Here is an 18,199-nt window from a genome sequence, read left to right on the forward strand (position 1 = left end):
GATATTGAAATCAGATAAATTGAAAACTCTAATTGGAGACTGTTGACTTGGAATCACATATCCAAGGTCTGGCCAGCAACACTGGACAGGGATTAAAGCCGTGGCCACTCATTTTGAAAGCATTACATGCTAGCCCTTATTCTATGCTACTGAACGTACATATGCACCACTGTAAAAACGTAAAGGAGGTAAGTAAAAAAAGGATTCAACCTACAAGAGTGACGTAGTAAATAAGAGTCGCAAATGCATGTTCTTGTACCTTTTTACATTATATACATAAGAATTGTAAATACGTTTTTTTATTATTTCAGATATTTCTCCTATTATGCTGTACATTAATATTAGAATAATATAATACTATGATTACTAACAAAATTAAAAAAATAAATTAAAATTGTAAAATAGAAAACGATTAGCAGATCAGTAGCTATTAAAATAGATATAAGATGTATCGTGAACATAATTTATTAATAATAAAAATTATTTAAAAATAACATTTTATACATACATTTACATATATTTGTACGTAGAATCAATTGATGAAGGTATTTTTTTTTAATTTCAAAACATTTTTAATTGTCTTTTGGATTACATACGTATTTATATATGTAATAATATACACAATCTTTCTCACTATAATTAAATTTCTAACCTTTAACATTTATTCCTGTAGATTGGATCTTTTTTGCACAATTCTGTTTAGTAATACATTATAGACAATGACGTAGATATGGATACACAATATTCAGCTATTACCAATATCTAACTTTATGACTTAAAAAATTGAAATGATAAGAAAAAATAGCAAAAATTCCAAACCAATACTCAACCCAATTGTTTGAAAGTGTATAAAAATGTATATAATCGAAGTAAGATACTAAATATGTATATTTAAACCAAAAGTTTATTTATTTTTATTACATCCATCGTTTCAATAGTAAGATTTTTAATGAGTGTCCCCCCCCCCACTCCACCCCACCCGTTTAGCTCACCTCACATTTTTTCCAGGGGTCCTGAGGGCGTCCGAAATTATCAGATGTGATTTCGCACAAAGCAAATTGTAAAATGAAATTAGGCTGGTGTGCAGAGGGCGCCGCGTCCAGAAGGGAAGAAGACGCCACATTTCCATATTATAACGTAATTAATTAATTCCCTTACACGTGTGTGCCCCTCACGGTTAAAAAAAGTGGCATGGGGGGAGGGAGGGGAGGTTTTGGTGGCATACCCGGCAGTCTTTCTTTGTGCCGAAAGGTGATCGCGCAGCCCCGGCCACACACAAAGGGACAAAAAACAAATAACGCGAAAAACAAAGCGGGGGCGCGCAAGACGCGAAATGAAATTATGTCCGGGGGGGGTGGGAGAGAGGGTGCACGACGGTCCAGGACGCGTGTGGGTTTTCCTGTGTTTTGTTTGCTTTGCGGACGGACGTTCATATCATGTATTCCACTGTTTTATTTATCTACATGTATGTACTCTCCGACTACCTTGGTCCTCGCCAAGGAAAAAGTATTTGCCCTAATGTGATTCGTCTATTGGAGATTCGGAATACATACATACGTACATAAATATGCACATTATATGAGAATAAGGAATTTTAAGGAAAATAATCAATTCACTAATGTCCAAACCGAGCAAAATGGCAAAGTTTGAAGAAGATCGGATAAGAACCCAAACTTTGTCACACGACCAAATCGTTTCTGAAGTAAGAAAAGATTAGTAAAAATTAGACGATATTTTACAAATCGAAATTTTTTATTAACGCCATTTTGTCAACATGGAACAACGTAATATTTAATTACTCTATGTGGTTAATATATATATATGTATACATTTTTTTTTTATTCAATCCTATAAAAGGAGAATAGTCAAGGGTATTCAAAAGTAACGAATTTGAACGAAAAATCAAGAGTTTGAGTTGAATTTTCAATATTTTCTAGATGTAATGATGAATTTATACTTAAGAAGCTTAACATTATTATTATAAAAATAAGTAATTTTACCCGACAGAAAGAGAACAACGAGGAAAGACAGGAAGCGGAATACGTGGGTGAGAAGTATGACAAGGGTAGTGGACATAGTTGATACAGTAAAGAGATTAAAACGACAATGGGCGGGCCACGTGGCTAGAATAATAGACGAAAGGTGTACAAAAGAAGTGCTAGGATGGTACCCAAGAGAATGCAAAAGTGCAAAATGAAGACCGCAAGGAAGACGGGTAGACGAAATTAAAAAAAAAATGTGAGAGGTGAGATGGATGAGAGTTCCGCAAAAAAAGAAACGAGTGGAAGCGTGTTGGAGAGGCCTTCGTCCAACAGTGAATGGTGAATGGCTGTAAGCTATTACGACGATTATTAAGAAATTGTCTATTATTTATTTATTTTTTTAATGAAAGGAGTTTTAAAAAAATTGATAAAAAAGAAAATCAGTGAGCATTCTCATTCCTCCACTTTTGCTGTCAAATATTTTTTATCCAAGTATTTTTTATCATATAAATAATTAAGTTGAAGAATTATTTTTAAAATCTTTGGGGTTTGTAGTGCAGCGAGTTCTGTGATGAGGATGAATTCATTTTGAAAAAAATGTATGCATCCAAATGTTAGAATAGACGAAGTACAAGTTGTTTATTGTGACTTTTTTCTTCATTAGTTTCCCACTTCTTTATAACATCAAAGATTCATACAAAATTCCACAAGACCACTGACCTAATCACCAATTGATCGATGTGACTGAATTCTATTTAAAATTCCAGAAGATCATAAAGTCCTTATTATATCATAAACACGAGCTAGTATCAGTCAACCTAACATAAGTTGAACCTCTAGAATGTATAGTACAATAATATTATATATAATTTATCAGCATTATTATCACTATATATGTTTTATATAGTATATAAATATAATTAACATTATAATACATACAAATTTTAAACACCCCACGTCATTGTTCCCCGCAGTTTTAATTCGATAATTATTATCATGAATGAAGCCGGATACATAAGGCCCGCACTTAATGTAAAATAAAACAGTAATAAAATTTCACTTTGTATTATCACAACATTTCAGATTCACCGTCGTAAAAAAATCGTATGAATGTTAATAAAGTGGCAATACGCCGAGTCTAAGTTGGCGAGTCGTAAGCGTGGGGGTGGGAGTGGACGCGAAAGGGTTAACCGGACAATGGAACGTACCCGCCGACCGACTTAATATGTAGAAAATATTTTAATAAAATTACATTTGCCCACCCTCCCTCCCCCTACCCTGACGAGACCATGGACATTCCACAAAAGATTTTAAGCTCTCAACGATTTCAAAGCGTTTCTACGGTCGCGCGCGCGTATTTGTGTGGATGTGTGTTGTGTCGCTTAAAATGCCGCTTTTATTTTACACTCCTTAGCGCACAATCTCGCAATAATTACCGGGGGAAAGATATGACTACCTGAGAATTACACATATGTATTTTAAAAGTGGTGGAAGTTTTGCGATGGGGAAAATTCGCCGGTATTTCGGAGTGACTTGATTGCCGAGCGCTATTCAATAGAAGATTTCCATTTTCATCAGACCGAAGCGTTTGAAAAGCGGAAAATCTCACGTTTCGTGGCCGACCACATATGCAAAGCTCTCTATAGTTTCGGCTCGCTCTTCAAATAGTTAGCTTTTAAATTTCACTTGAAACTAAATTCAAAATAAACTATTTCAAATGAGTAAAATATGTCAGACTTAGTATTATTCCCGATGTTTTGAATCGTGAAATATTTTAATTAATCGTGAATTCTGCATAAAAAAGTAATCGTGAGAAAAAAATGATAATCATATCATTTCTTTTTAGAAATTATTTTTTTTATTTCCATCTAGTTTATTTTTACGTGATTCTTATTCGAATAGAATTTATTTTCATCTATTTAAATCATATCATAAAAAAAATGTTAAAATTGTATTTTACTGAAGAACATACCAACTAATATAATTGGATAATAAGACCTTACAGGTAAATCCCAATGCGCCTTCCTGGCCAATTACAAAAAATACAGCATTTTTATTTATTATACAAGTCGCTAAATTACGAGACACTGGCTTAAGCTCGCCATTTAACGAGACATCTATGAATTGTACATAAATTTTATTGTACATTTATCATACTCAAATAGTGGTGACATAGTAGGTAGGAATGATTTTTAGGCAATTTTTAATCGGGAACCGTTTCAACAATGAAATCAGAGAAAATTGGCAAACTCTGATACGAAACGATCGACCAGGAGTTACAAATATCCACGTCTGACCAGCAGCATTACAGATATACTCAGAAAAATTCTTTTCAATCGAGGTAATCTCATGGGATCGAACTCGGCGTCTCTCGGTGTTAAGCAGAAGCTTTGCTGCTGGCATATATTTATAAATAATTTCTATATCCGTGGGTGACGTAGCAAAAAGAACACATGACATATGGATGAAATAAGTGTTCTAATGGTACAGTACCAGCAAGGCCAAAGAGGAGATGGGTGGATGAATTTAAAAAAATATGTAGAACGATATACGTAGATGAGAGTTGCCCAAAATAGAGACGAATGAAGACGTGTTGAAGAAGCCTCTATCCAGCAGTGGATGGTGAATGATTGTAAATGATGATGATGACAATAAAATAAAAAAAATTAACATTAGCATTCTTTAACTTTTTAATGTAAGTAGTGTTGCGCCCGTTGATTGTTTAACAATGCTTTTGAAAATGAATTGATACAAAATGGGTAATTCAAACTTAATTTTATGACTTTTTGTAAATGTAATCTGAATATGAAAACTCTTAACAAGACTGAACTAAAACGTTATTCAATCCAACCTAATGGCAAAGTGATATTGACAATAAAACAATATATTGTCAATATCACTTTGACATTTTCCCTGACAAAAAACAGATATAATTAAGAAGTACCATTAGTTCCAGTCTCCGTGACGAGACAGAATGTTAAACGAGAGAAAATGCAAATATCGAAAGGCAAAGATCGAAAATCGAAAGATCTCGAGTCGAAAGATCAAAAAAAAAAAATAGTGCATGGTAAACGGTACATACTCATTTAATTTGCGCGAACAGGATACAACAGGAACAAGAGGAACAGGCTTTTCCTCCCGTATTAATGTGCGCGCGCAGAATTTAGACCCCATTAGTTCATATATAGAGTTTTGTTCTAGTGAAATTTAAAAAATTTCAACCTATCCAATTTGTTGTATAAATCAAATTTCAAGAAAAATCAAATTTTACGCCCGTTTTCCACATTAACATGCTATATATTTAGTGAAAATGTAACTATATTTTAAATTTGACCCACTTATCTTAAGTATTAAAATCTAAACTATCCGCCTAATAAGATTCCGTATGATAAATATACTTCTACATATGTACATATTCGTAACCACAAGGCATTTTTACTATGCAGCAATCAAGAAATAATATAAAATATATATATATTACATATGTATGTATGTACGTATATAATATCATGTGTGGATAGACATAATATTAAAATTCGTCGCGAGCAAGCTTTAGCCGTGACAATTTCGTTTACATGTACACATCTTGGATGGTGTAGCAGAGGTGCGTCCGCTAGTCTAATACGCCGTTTTTAATTCGTTTTATTATACGTGAAACTGTCGACACGACCCTCGCGTAATGTTATAAAACTTGCAAATGGCGTCCGCGCTGACCGCTCTCCAGAAAGAAGAAATTTGAATAATTCCCGCGCTGGGGCGGCCGCTCCACCAAGGCACACGAATGTTTAATCAAATCTCCCATTGTAATATCTCTTATGATTTTATTTCCACCTGCCACACCCTAACCACACACGCGTACCGACATATGAGCATGCTCCTATCTACATACATACACATGTACAGTGACTTGCACACAAAATTCAAATTCATTTAATCAATTTTCAAACTGTTTCAGTTTTTTTTCTTTTATGTTATGCACTATTAATAGAAGGGCAGCTTTTAAAAAATAGCATCGATTGAAATTGAAATTCATCCTTAAAATCCTGTTCGAAGTTTGGTTCATGCTGTTTGACTTAGGCCAATCATTTTTATCGACGACATAAAAGAAAATCAGGCTACGTAGCTAAGCTTTGGTTGTGTTCAGGCTTGTATCAGGATTGTGTTCGGGATCCAGAATGATGAAATAAAATTCTTGCTCCTCTTTTTGTATTACGTTTATTTGTAATTTAAAAGTACACTTTCCTTTGTTGCTCCATAAGGTGCGTGCCAACGACTGTTGTTTGTACGAGTGGGTCTCGAGTGACTACTTTCAAGTGTCCATGCTTTCGAACTGCTCAGTGATGTCAGTCTCAGTGATTTCACGTGTCCATGATGTTCATCTAAGAGGAGTGTCTCAATTGACCCACCTCCACGTGTCTGTCTGACTGTGCGTGAGCATTGCATCTTATAGAGCATTACACTGAATGGAGGGGGAATAAGATCGTAACAGCCATGAATGCAAGTCTGTCCAGGTTGAATTTATCAAAAACTAGTGCTTTTACCTGGATTCGCTCGGTAATTATTATATACACCGCTTAAATATGGCCAATCTAATAGTACACATTTTAATAAATTTATTTGAATATTTTTATTTTATTTGTTTTTTTTTTATTAAATTGAACTTCACGGATTCTACGAAACAAACATACATACATATATACAAAGTCTCTTTCAAAATTGTATATTAGATATGTAATACAAAGTTTGTTTTTTGTAATAATTATAAACTACATATTAAAGAGCAATCAATAATATGAGGACGGTTAATTGTGTTTTTTTGTATATGTTTTTATCATTGAAATTATAATTTCCCTAGTGCAATTACAATTTAACTGACTTAAGCAGTGAGTACGGATGTAACAAAAGAATTACAAATTCACTTCTCAATGTCAGTGAATTTGAAATTCGAACGCTAATGCACCATGCAATAGTGTACGTCGTACTACCAACCCAACTTAACCCAACTTAACCCAACCTAACCTAACCTTAAATAAATAAAAGCAACCCTAAATGTTGGCTGCTGAGATATTATGTTGTATATTAGGATATTTGACAGAGTGTGAATGGACAGGAGCGAGGTTACGTCATCATCGAACTGTCAACAATTATAATTTCACTAATAGGAGTCAGTGAATATATGTACATATAATGTTCGTGATCAAAATATAACTTTACCGAGAGAAAATTCAATTAGATATGATTTCACTGAAACTTCAATGTAATTATAATTTCACTGTGACACATACATATGTACATATATGTAAATATTAGAAATTAATTGTATTGGTCTATTGTTGGTGAATTTGGATTTATTCATGCAAACATGAATAAATCCAAATACAATATACATATGTATGTCCATAAGTATAATGGCTAGTGCATTTAATACTACGTTGACAAGCTGTAAATGTTCATATGGTTGCGACATTTGAAATATTTTTAAAATTAAATTTTAATTAACTAATTTTTACCATAAAGTCAACGTTTCCAACTGCAAATATTAGTATTTACGAGCCTTTTGTTCGTTAAGCAAACGCAGTCCTCGAAGCTTGAACGTAATTTAAAAAGTATTAATAAACAAAACGGCCACTTCTTCCCGGAAAACTAAACGTATGTATGTATGTAAATACTAACGCCATATGCACTCGATATTTTTCATACGATAGAGTGAAATACGTATGTCTAATAAAATAAAAACGTTGTACGTTGCTCGCTTCAAATATTGACACTGACCAAACGAATTACCAACGGAAACTTCCCTTTAAGCGTATAATTCCACTCATTTATATTTGATCACATAAGAAATTTCAACAGTATGAAGCTTTGTTCCGTACCCTTTTGTGCGGTGATACCTGGTCGTATACTCCTACTCGAAATTGCACAATTTTTTACATATTCTTTTGGTCGTTTAATTGTACGTATGAGTCATTTAATGTTCCCCAAACTTTATTACAGAAGTCACTGATATCATTGACTGAAAGCTTGCAATTTGATTTCGGGCAGAGATGAAATTTTTTTCAGGTTTAACAATATGTAATAATTTTGAAGATCAACTGTCATGGACTGCATGCTAATATTTGATATCAACTAATAGTTGAAATCAGTGTCATATGTAATAAATTTTATTATCTCCATATTAAAAATTTAAAAATCCACTAGAGATATATTTTCTCAAGATTATAACAGTTAATACTATTCAAAATTGACACCAACCAATATTTTTTCTTCCTTTCCTCTTTCAAATTATTTCTCTTCTTCCTTTAAATACATATACATATGTATGTATGTATTATATTACATATTTTTACTCTTTCCAAGTAGACGCTACAGTCAATTGATCATCCTTTTTTAGAAAACATTGGAAACTCTAGGATTATCACGACAGCAGAGAAAAAATTCATTTAGATCAAAATCTAATCTAATTATTATCAAAGTTATAATTTTGAAATGAAATTACTATTTATTCTGACTTATTTATTGGTTCGTCTTCTTTTTCTTATTTGATTTGGTATTAAAAGCTTTTTATTTATTTCACAATACAAAACAAAATGTGTTGCAATTGATAACTTATTTCAAGCAGAGAGTATTCTTTCTAACTAATGATTCTCTCCTTCATTTTAATCCCAAAATGCAAAGAGAAACCTTAGGAAACTATTATAATATATTATCCCAATCACTTCATTATAACAGACAGCATACTTATAAAAAAAAAGTACTTTAATGAATGTATGCATTGTCGACAGTAATTTTTCCTAAGTTTCAATAGATTATCTACTTTTGTGCTCTGCTTCAATCAAAGATAACGCACTTCGTCCCAATTTGGCAATTATTTATAAATGCTCCAAGTCATGTAAATGCAATAAAAAATAAATAGTAAAAGGAATTAATATCTTTTAGAAATGCTTTATATTTAAGAAGTCCTATTCGTGTGAATCGAGTCGGTGATTTCGTGCCTGAAAGTGCGAACAATATCGGCGTTTGACTAGGCGGTTTTCGGGGATATAATGGCGCGCAAATATCCCGATTAACCGGAATATCTGATACAGTCGTCAAATAAAACAAAGGGAGAGTGGATGTCGCATCTAACCCACCCCAGCGATTCCTCCTCACTTTTCGCAATGGAGTTTGCAACGCGGGCAAGTGGGTGGCGAAAGGAGGGGGGGGGGAGAGTGTGGCAGGGGTTGCTCTTGAACATTATTTAAGAAATTGTTCCTCTTACTTCAATTCTGTTTGCAAAACACCGCCATCGCTGTTTATTACACTCCACCTACAAATACATTATTTGGAACAATATCGGATATAAAACGGCCCGAGTACGGCGACGGCTCTCCCTTATCAATTATTAACAATTTCGGACAAATTTAATTTTAAACTAACTGGCCGCACTCGCCCCTCTGCTTATGATGCTCGTTCACGGTGAATTATTTCACGTTAAATATCAATAAACGAAAGTTTTTCGTGCCCATTCTTATGCACAACATATTATAATTTGAAATTATAATATTTTGACGTATGGAATGGAATTTGGTAATTTATTGGCAAACTTTTTAATTCATTTTAGTACAATATAAAAATATTATAACAAAATTTAGTAATATTAGCAACAATGCATTGTTATAAAAAATCATGAAATTGGAAAAATCAATGGGGATATTTCTACGCCTATTACAAATAAATACATAAACTTGTTTTTATATGTAATATATTAGATATAACATATCGTTTTATATAATAAAATATTTTGTGGAGCATTTTGAGTAAATTGTATAATTGAATCCTTAAATATTTTATTAAATATGTCGATTAAAAAATGAATATATAAAATATATAAAAAAAAAAGAATTCAAACCTACACCAAATAAAAGTTATTACTTTTTATTAAAGATGTATTGATTCATATTATCGATACATTAATTTTACATTCATCTTTCAATTTGCACGTCATATTTTTACAATAATTCCACCATCTTTTCTATACGTCATACGTCATTATTCTCATTATTTTTGCACAGTCGAAAGTAATATAAGTATAATTTTAAATAAAAGCCAATTTGGGAAACTACAAATGCTAGTCAAATACTAAAATACAAAATGCTACAAGAAAATTGAAATACAAAACAGCTATATAAATTTAAAAAAAATCTCAATAACAATAGATATTCGATTTTCACGAGTACTTTTGGCCAGTCTAAGCGATTACGTTTGAACCCACTATATTTTCAAACAGTTTGTAAATAGTTCAAATGCTCTAAATTCATACAAAATCGGCAACAAAACGAGACGAAGACCGTCGCAGGTCTCTATTCCTCCACCCCTCCCCCGGTAACACATTACAGACGGCAAAATAAGTGGAAAATTTCAAAGCCCCGCTCTCCTCAGTGGCAACTTCCAGCCACTGCGAGTATCGCGATATTTGTTCTCTCGAATTCGCGAACGAAACATTTGGACGACCACCGAGCTCTTTCGCTCGCGCAAAACGACCCACCAGCCAGAGGGAAATGCACCGATGTTCAAACGGTAAACCCACAACCCCGACAGGAGAAGCCGAGGATAGGAGAGGAGAAGGCGGAAGAGGAGGGGAGGGGGGCGGAGGGGATGGTGTTTCTTATCATTTATGCCATTATTAGTAATTAGTGTTCAAATAGACGCCGCTTCTGGTATTAAATATGATAAATACAAATGTATAGGGTTTCGCGCCGACGACTCGCCGCGCCCGGATGAATGTGAAAAGTGTCTTTGAGAGGGAGAGGGGAAGAAGATGCGGTGGAAATGAGCGACCGAATTAAATTTTCCGACCGGGCTGGTAATGTTTTCCATCTTCGGGCTCACTTTTCCGAGGCCCAAATTACCGCCGCCGTGTATCGAATGCTTTATTGCGCGTAATCATCCTTACGCGATACGCTCAAACAATTACTGCTGGATGCTGCGACACGCTTTCAAACTTTCGAACGACGCCACCGCGCTCTGTGTATTTGATTGGACCTACATTTTGTTTGGTAATATAATATAGGGACCCGTTAATAAATATAATTACCAACATACGATGTAGAGTGTTTAGACAAGAAGGCTTTCTTTTCATGTTTCTTGTCTTCCATTTCACATTGATAGATTCCTTAGCAGAAATTTCCAGCCAAGGAAGTGTTAAGAAATTTCACACATACTAATATATATATATATATATATATATATATATATATATATATATATATATATATATATATATATATATATATATATATATATATATATATATATATATATATATATATATATATTTAATTTAAATTTATTTATTTATTTATTAACATGATGGCGGCCGCTGACTCATATTTATATCATGTTGGTTGCACAACGCTTAGTGGCCGCTGGTACATATGTACATATGTACATATATGATTTACGACTGCACGAACTGTTTCAGTCACGTTTGCGTCAATCGTTTGTGGCCGATGATACAATGTTGTATCACATTTTCGTTTATGACGAAAACGTGATACAAATATATATCAGCGGACTGAAAAATATATTCTGCACAAAAAATATATTCACGCAGTTGTGAATCATATATGTATCAGCGGCCAGTAAGCGTTGTGCACCCAACATGATACAAATATGAGTCAGCGGCCGCCATAGTGTTAACATATTAACCACAGCGTCACTGTGACCACACATATACATATGTATGTACGTGATAAAGGCAAGGCCCCTCTTTCATTTTATTTCATATTTTCCACTACCATGACAGATTGCTGTAAATCGACTCTTATGGCTAAAACCCTGTGCATATGAATCTAATATATAATTTCGAAAGAGACTTTGTGTGCTTGTTTGGTTTGTAAAATCCATGACGTCATCGAACAAATGAATTTAATAAAATGTTTACTATTAGATTAGCCATGTTTAAGCGTTAAGTTTATATTACAAATACCGAGCGGATCCGGGTAAAACCACTAGTATACATACTATACATTTACATAGTATGAGCCGTTATATTTTAAAGTGGCATAAGTACACTTTTTTCATATCGAGAAATATTTCCAAAACATTGAATATAATGTTCTGCGTTAAACAATATTTAAAATCACTGGTGGCCCGTAATACGTCTATTCTGCTTTTCTAAGATTCTGGACATATCGTATTAAAATAAGTGATAAAAACTTTAATCAAACAAAAATAGTGTTTTTGGAACTGAAAATTGGACTTCCGCCACTGTCAAATATCAAGGCTCACATGTAAATTTATAGAAATTTTAAATTACATTCAATCAGACAGTCGTGACAAATAGAGGCCGGGTACCCAATTTGTGAAGAACAGTTTCAAAAATTGAATCTGATAAATTTAAAAACTCTGATTGAAAACGATCGACTTGGAGTCACAAATATCCAATTCTGACCAGCAGCATTAAAGATAATACTCAGAATAAATTCTCTTCGATAGCGGTCATGTCACGGGATCAAACCCGGTGACCTCTCGGTGCTTAGTAATAACGCAACCACCGAGCCATGCTGCTGACTATATATTTTATTATAATCAATAATAAAATTTTGAACTTAAATCATTATAAGTGTTTTGGTTCTAATTTTCGATATAAAATTCGCATAAATATAAAATAAATTTTATTCAATTGCAATACTTTAATAAGTACATATGAATCAAATTTATTACCAGAATTAAAATTTAGTTTTATTTTACTCAAATATTTTTTTTTTAATTTGGAACCATCTATCGATTTTACTTATAAAAATATCATACATACGTAATTACCAAAAATGAGATCATTCCGACCAGACTCTATAAATTCGGCATCACCACTTTGGTTTTTAAATATCAATCGTAAAATAAAATTAACTAGTGTCTTAAAGTAAGCGATCTACTTATACATTTTATATCATCAATTGAACAAAGTTCACATCACAGACTTGAACATTCCATACAATAATAAACATATTCCATTTACACGGATACCATTCTTCGGCGTGCAATCAATCAATCAATCGCATTTATAATAAAAAAACGCCATACACGTTAAACATTTTCAATTTCATTAATAAAAACCAAGATGGTTACTGAACCGAACTGAACACAAGTTACAAGTTATTTGATACGATTGTGTATCAGAATAGATTTGTTCGAAAATCAATCAATCCAAACAAAATAAATTACAGATTTTTTTAGCAGATAAATGACGCTTGAGATGACATGATGGCGTAATATTTTTTCCGTTAACCCACATTGTTATCCAGCTGTGAATCGTGCAAAACCGAGGCGCTAATACTGAATTATCAAGTAGAGCTCCCCGAGCGGGTGACTGGGGGTGGTGAGTCTATGGGGGCCAGGGGAGTCGTTGCGCGGGCCGCGGGCGGGCCCCGTTAACGCGAATGACGCACCTGAAGACCCCGAGTTTGCAATCAGCACTTTGCATAATAAAACAGTATCAGAATGCTCCCTGATAAATATTTTTGTCCTACCACCCAGCATGCAGCAACCTCCCCCTCCCCCTCTGGAGGCCGCAATTGGGCTGGAATAACGGTCGGGGTGGGGGGGGGGGTTGGAGGGAAACCCGCTTGTTTTCATCTCTTCAACCCCTGAAATTCATCAAACTTCTTTAACGGCTTAATACATAGCGGCGGTGATGAAACAGGACCCAAATGAAAACTTCCCATATGAGGTATGTACTTACATACATATGTACTTCTAGTATATACGCAAATTGTATGCAGCTCAAAATCTGTGAATATCTTGCAATATATTACATATATGAAGCAGTGGGTGTAATACCAGCAATAAACGAAAATTATCAAGATATTCAAATTGTTCTTTTATAATTATGAATGAAGGTGAGATGCATTTTTCAAATCAAATGAAATTTTTTAGCATTTCGGTAGATATTTTCAATGAAAACTAGTTTGATCTGTAATTTTTAATGGAATTGATTAATTTTCTTGATCTATAAATGTAATATAAAATTCAGGGTTCGAGCTATATAAACATAAAATTAAGAAAAGATGATGAAAAATATGCGTGTGTCAGAATTACGAACGAATCTTCCTGTGTAATATTTATGATAAAATTAATCAACAAGAGATGTATAATGAAAGTGCCCAAATCGAAAGTTTATAGATGTACAAACCCTGTATGTATTATATAAATATACATACATATGTATAATATATAACAAAAAAATGTTTGGCGAGCTTTATGAACTAAAGAATCGGGATCTTTCAATCTTAAAACTTGATATTTTATTTCAATCGAATATGTACACTCGCCTTCACAGATTGTTCCATAACAATAATACACCAAGCATTTTAATAAAATGCGAATTTATACAATCATCATCCACAGTGACATCTATGGAGAAATTTTTGCAGCATTTTATTATAGAAATTGGCGAACCTCAAGACGCTGAATAACTTGCGAGAGAGATTGGAAGGAGATGCCAATTTCAGGAATCGTTTCAATGAAAATCAAAAAAATTGGCAAACTCTGAAAGGAAAAGACCGTTACTACTCCACTCGAAACATAATATGCTAATCCACGCTGCTGATTGATGGATGTTGAGTGAACCGAATGCAGGTTTAGCAACTTAGCAGTGGTGCTGCAACTTGCAACTTGTGGGTGAGAAGTAAAAAATAATAAAAAAAAAACTTACAGATATATGTATACAGACGGATAAAAACAAGTGCTCGAATGGATTACCGATAAACTATGAAATAAACATCGATAATAACCCTATATACATATGTACATAGTATACATCGTGAGGAAATTGACATTGCCCTTTAAAGAATAGTTGATATGAGAATCAAAAAAAATCTAATTATACATTATGGCTTTATAGAAAACATATTGAAAACTGGGCAGGTGAACTAAAAAAATGCTATACAACACATGAAAGCTATACTTGAAGGGAAAAAATATTTGGAATCACTTCCATCTAGCAATATACATATGTACGTAGATACTGTGCAAAGTTTGATGAATAATATTTGAATGATTCAACGGTCGATTCAGTTCCACGTGGATTTGGTGCGCTGGATTAAAATTACCAAAAATTTTAGCCATACTTATGTAAATGCAGGCGGCGCACACGTTCCCCGAAATATAGATGAGGGGCGATAATAATGCGCCATCCGAATTTCCCGCGAGTCAAATTTTCACTTTTGAAATGCGTCCTTTGGTCGACAGACTTCAGTTTCCGCCTAACCTCCCCCCCCCTCCCACTCCCTCCCCTCAATCCCTTTGAAAATGCAAAATATTCGCATCATACTAAATGTGCCTTCAATAGAGCTGGTCGTGTAAAATTTCTAATAATACTTAAGTGTGCATTTTATAATAAAAAAAGAAACATATTTAGCATAATGTATGTATGTATGTATGTAGGTTCAAATTGTGATTTAATTATATAATATTTTATTTAAATTTGTCGCGTGCTCTTTGTACGCTAATCGATGAATCTGCATATTGGCCTCTCAGAAACCTTATCGAGTTACATACATACATGTAATGGAAAGTTTTATAAAATATACCGTTTATAAAACATTAATATTGAAATATAATATGTACGTGCGAAAAGGTTTTTAATTATATTTTATTTCATGACAAATCACGTCAAGAAATTATACGACGTGTAATCGATCGAGTGCCAAAATTAATAGATGGATTGTTTGATAAAATTTTTAATTAATAGTTCCTTATATGTACTGTATAATAGTGTTTCTAAAACGACGAATCCAAATAATACAAATCATCGCAGTTTACATCATTTTCTTAATTACAAAATTATTAAAATCGTTTTTATACGATCCAATATATTTTACTTCCTTAGTAGTTGTTTTGAATTTTTATTTATGTTCTTTATTATCCCGATAGCTATAATATAATAAAACGGTGAAATATTTATCTCACGATACAATAATGTCTGTATTAAAACTAGAGATAGCGCATCCTCGTCCATTTTAATTAAAACAGAAATTGTCCTCGGATACTGTCGCGCAAAAATTGCATATAAAATCAGTTATCTTTAATTTTATACAGAGAAAGTTTATGACGGCGGATGACGCGATATCGCACGAGCCAAACGAATCTGCGATTAAACATTATCCATAAGAGAATATAATGAAGTCAGCGGAAAGTTTCGCGAAGGGAAAGAATGTCTCTCATGGCTCCTTAGGCCGTGAGAGTTTAGGAATAACAAGGCCCCCCCATTTAAGTCCTCGCGGGGCATAAAACCTTATTAATTATTTTTCACGGCCGTTACTTTAAAAGATAAATTAATCCAAACGGTCGTAAAACGCACCTTTAGCAATGACAGCCAGTGGATTTATCTTTATAGTTAATTTTAATCTCAACCCATTAGCACCTGAATATAATTTCGCGAGTTCAAGAAGAAACTTTTGCCCGGGGTTTTGAGACTCACATTTGTCGGGTGGGGGTTGGGGTGAGGTGTGGCACAGAACTCTAGGGGGGGTTCGAGTGGGCGGCAGTGTCATCTCTCATGTCTTGGGTGGAGCTGGGCGGTTTGGGGCGCCTTCCCAATGGCGCCTCAACCCCCCCCCCTGCCCCATCGTTGCCCCCCCGCGGGCAAATCGTAAAACCAGGTTGTAGGTAACTCTTCATTAGGTAGAGAGAGACGCGGCCAACGTCTCCGGGAGTACCTTAACAAGTTTTAAGACCATTACTTCCTCAGTACTTTTCGTACGTAATCACGAACACAAGGGCGTGCGCAGTCAATCATTCAAGCTTTTTTACAATGAAACTGATAAACTTTTGCTTCTTCTACTTTTTAAGTTTCGTTTGTGAACGCGGTGAGAATATTCGAAAAAAAAAGTCCTTCAAAATATTGAATCGGAATTAAGTTTATTGTGCTTAAAAAGTTTGCGTATGTTACATTGTACTACAAAAACTTTCTCATTCTCACTTGTTTGGTTTGAATATAATTTTAAAATATAATACATATATTTTCAAATATAAAATTAATTTAAAAATATTTTATTAAAATTTAATATGAATTTAAAATTCAGTATTTTTCATATTTTTTTTTATAAAATACTTTCAAATGTCAAAATTTTTTTGATTCCAATTTCCTTTTCCAATTTCCAAAAATATAATTTCTAATTTTCCTCATTAGAAATTATATTTTTGGGCAAATTTACCATCCAAAAATATATATACATACATATAATATATTTACATATGTTTTTTTATAAAGTTTCAAACTAGTGAATGCATACTTATCAATTCAAGATATATGTAGGTACATAATTCCTAAGTACATAGTGCAAAAATTTAGAAATCTAATATATAATTTCGAAAGAGACTTCTTTGTATGTAAGGTTTAATGTATGTATGTATATAATGTTTGGGTGGCAGAATCAAGAAAAAACCTATATGCTGTTTTCTATCAATATTTCCACTTGCAAAATAGTTCCCTGAGCATTTAGTGCCATCTACTGAAAATTAATAAATTTTTCTATTGCTGTTTTATTTTGTTTATACATACATACATATGTAGGTAGGTAGGTAGTTTTTACTTATAATACACCCGATCAAATTTTCATCGGGTCTATCACTAGTGTAAGATACATATTCACAAAGATTCTTTTAAAAATTAAATAATTATCCATAGACCATTTTTATGTTTACCAAAAATAATTCATTGAAATATGCGGACGAATTAGAAAATCCACATCATTTTTTTTCCCTACTATTTTCCGCCATCCTCTGGTCTGTTTCTTGTAGGAACCGTGTTCTTATTATGAGTCTACCACACAATATTATTTATATTTATTTTAAAGTGTTAATTCAGTTCGCGTGTAATTTTAAAGTCACGTGAACGCAACATACTAATTTTAATTGCAAAACTATGTCGTCGGGACACAAAGTACGAATTTACTAATTAACAGTACCTACATACATACTACTTTATCATGCAGGGTGACTATCGAAAATATAAAGTCGAAACGATTGTGGCGAAAGGGTTGTCGAGTGTGGCGAAAGGGATGAGTGGATAGGGGGTGGTAGGGGGGGGTGGTTGTGGGTGACAAATGAAAATGAATTGGCAGCGCGCGCCCCTGCTGCCGCATTATCTGCCATAATAAAATTCATTCGCCGCGCCCGTAGATATTTTGCATTAGAGTGGTTTTCATAAAACAAGATTTCTATCTTAGTGTAAAATT

The sequence above is a fragment of the Arctopsyche grandis genome, chromosome 5 (assembly GCF_051622035.1).
Source record: "Arctopsyche grandis isolate Sample6627 chromosome 5, ASM5162203v2, whole genome shotgun sequence".
Taxonomy (NCBI): Eukaryota; Metazoa; Arthropoda; class Insecta; order Trichoptera; family Hydropsychidae; genus Arctopsyche; species Arctopsyche grandis.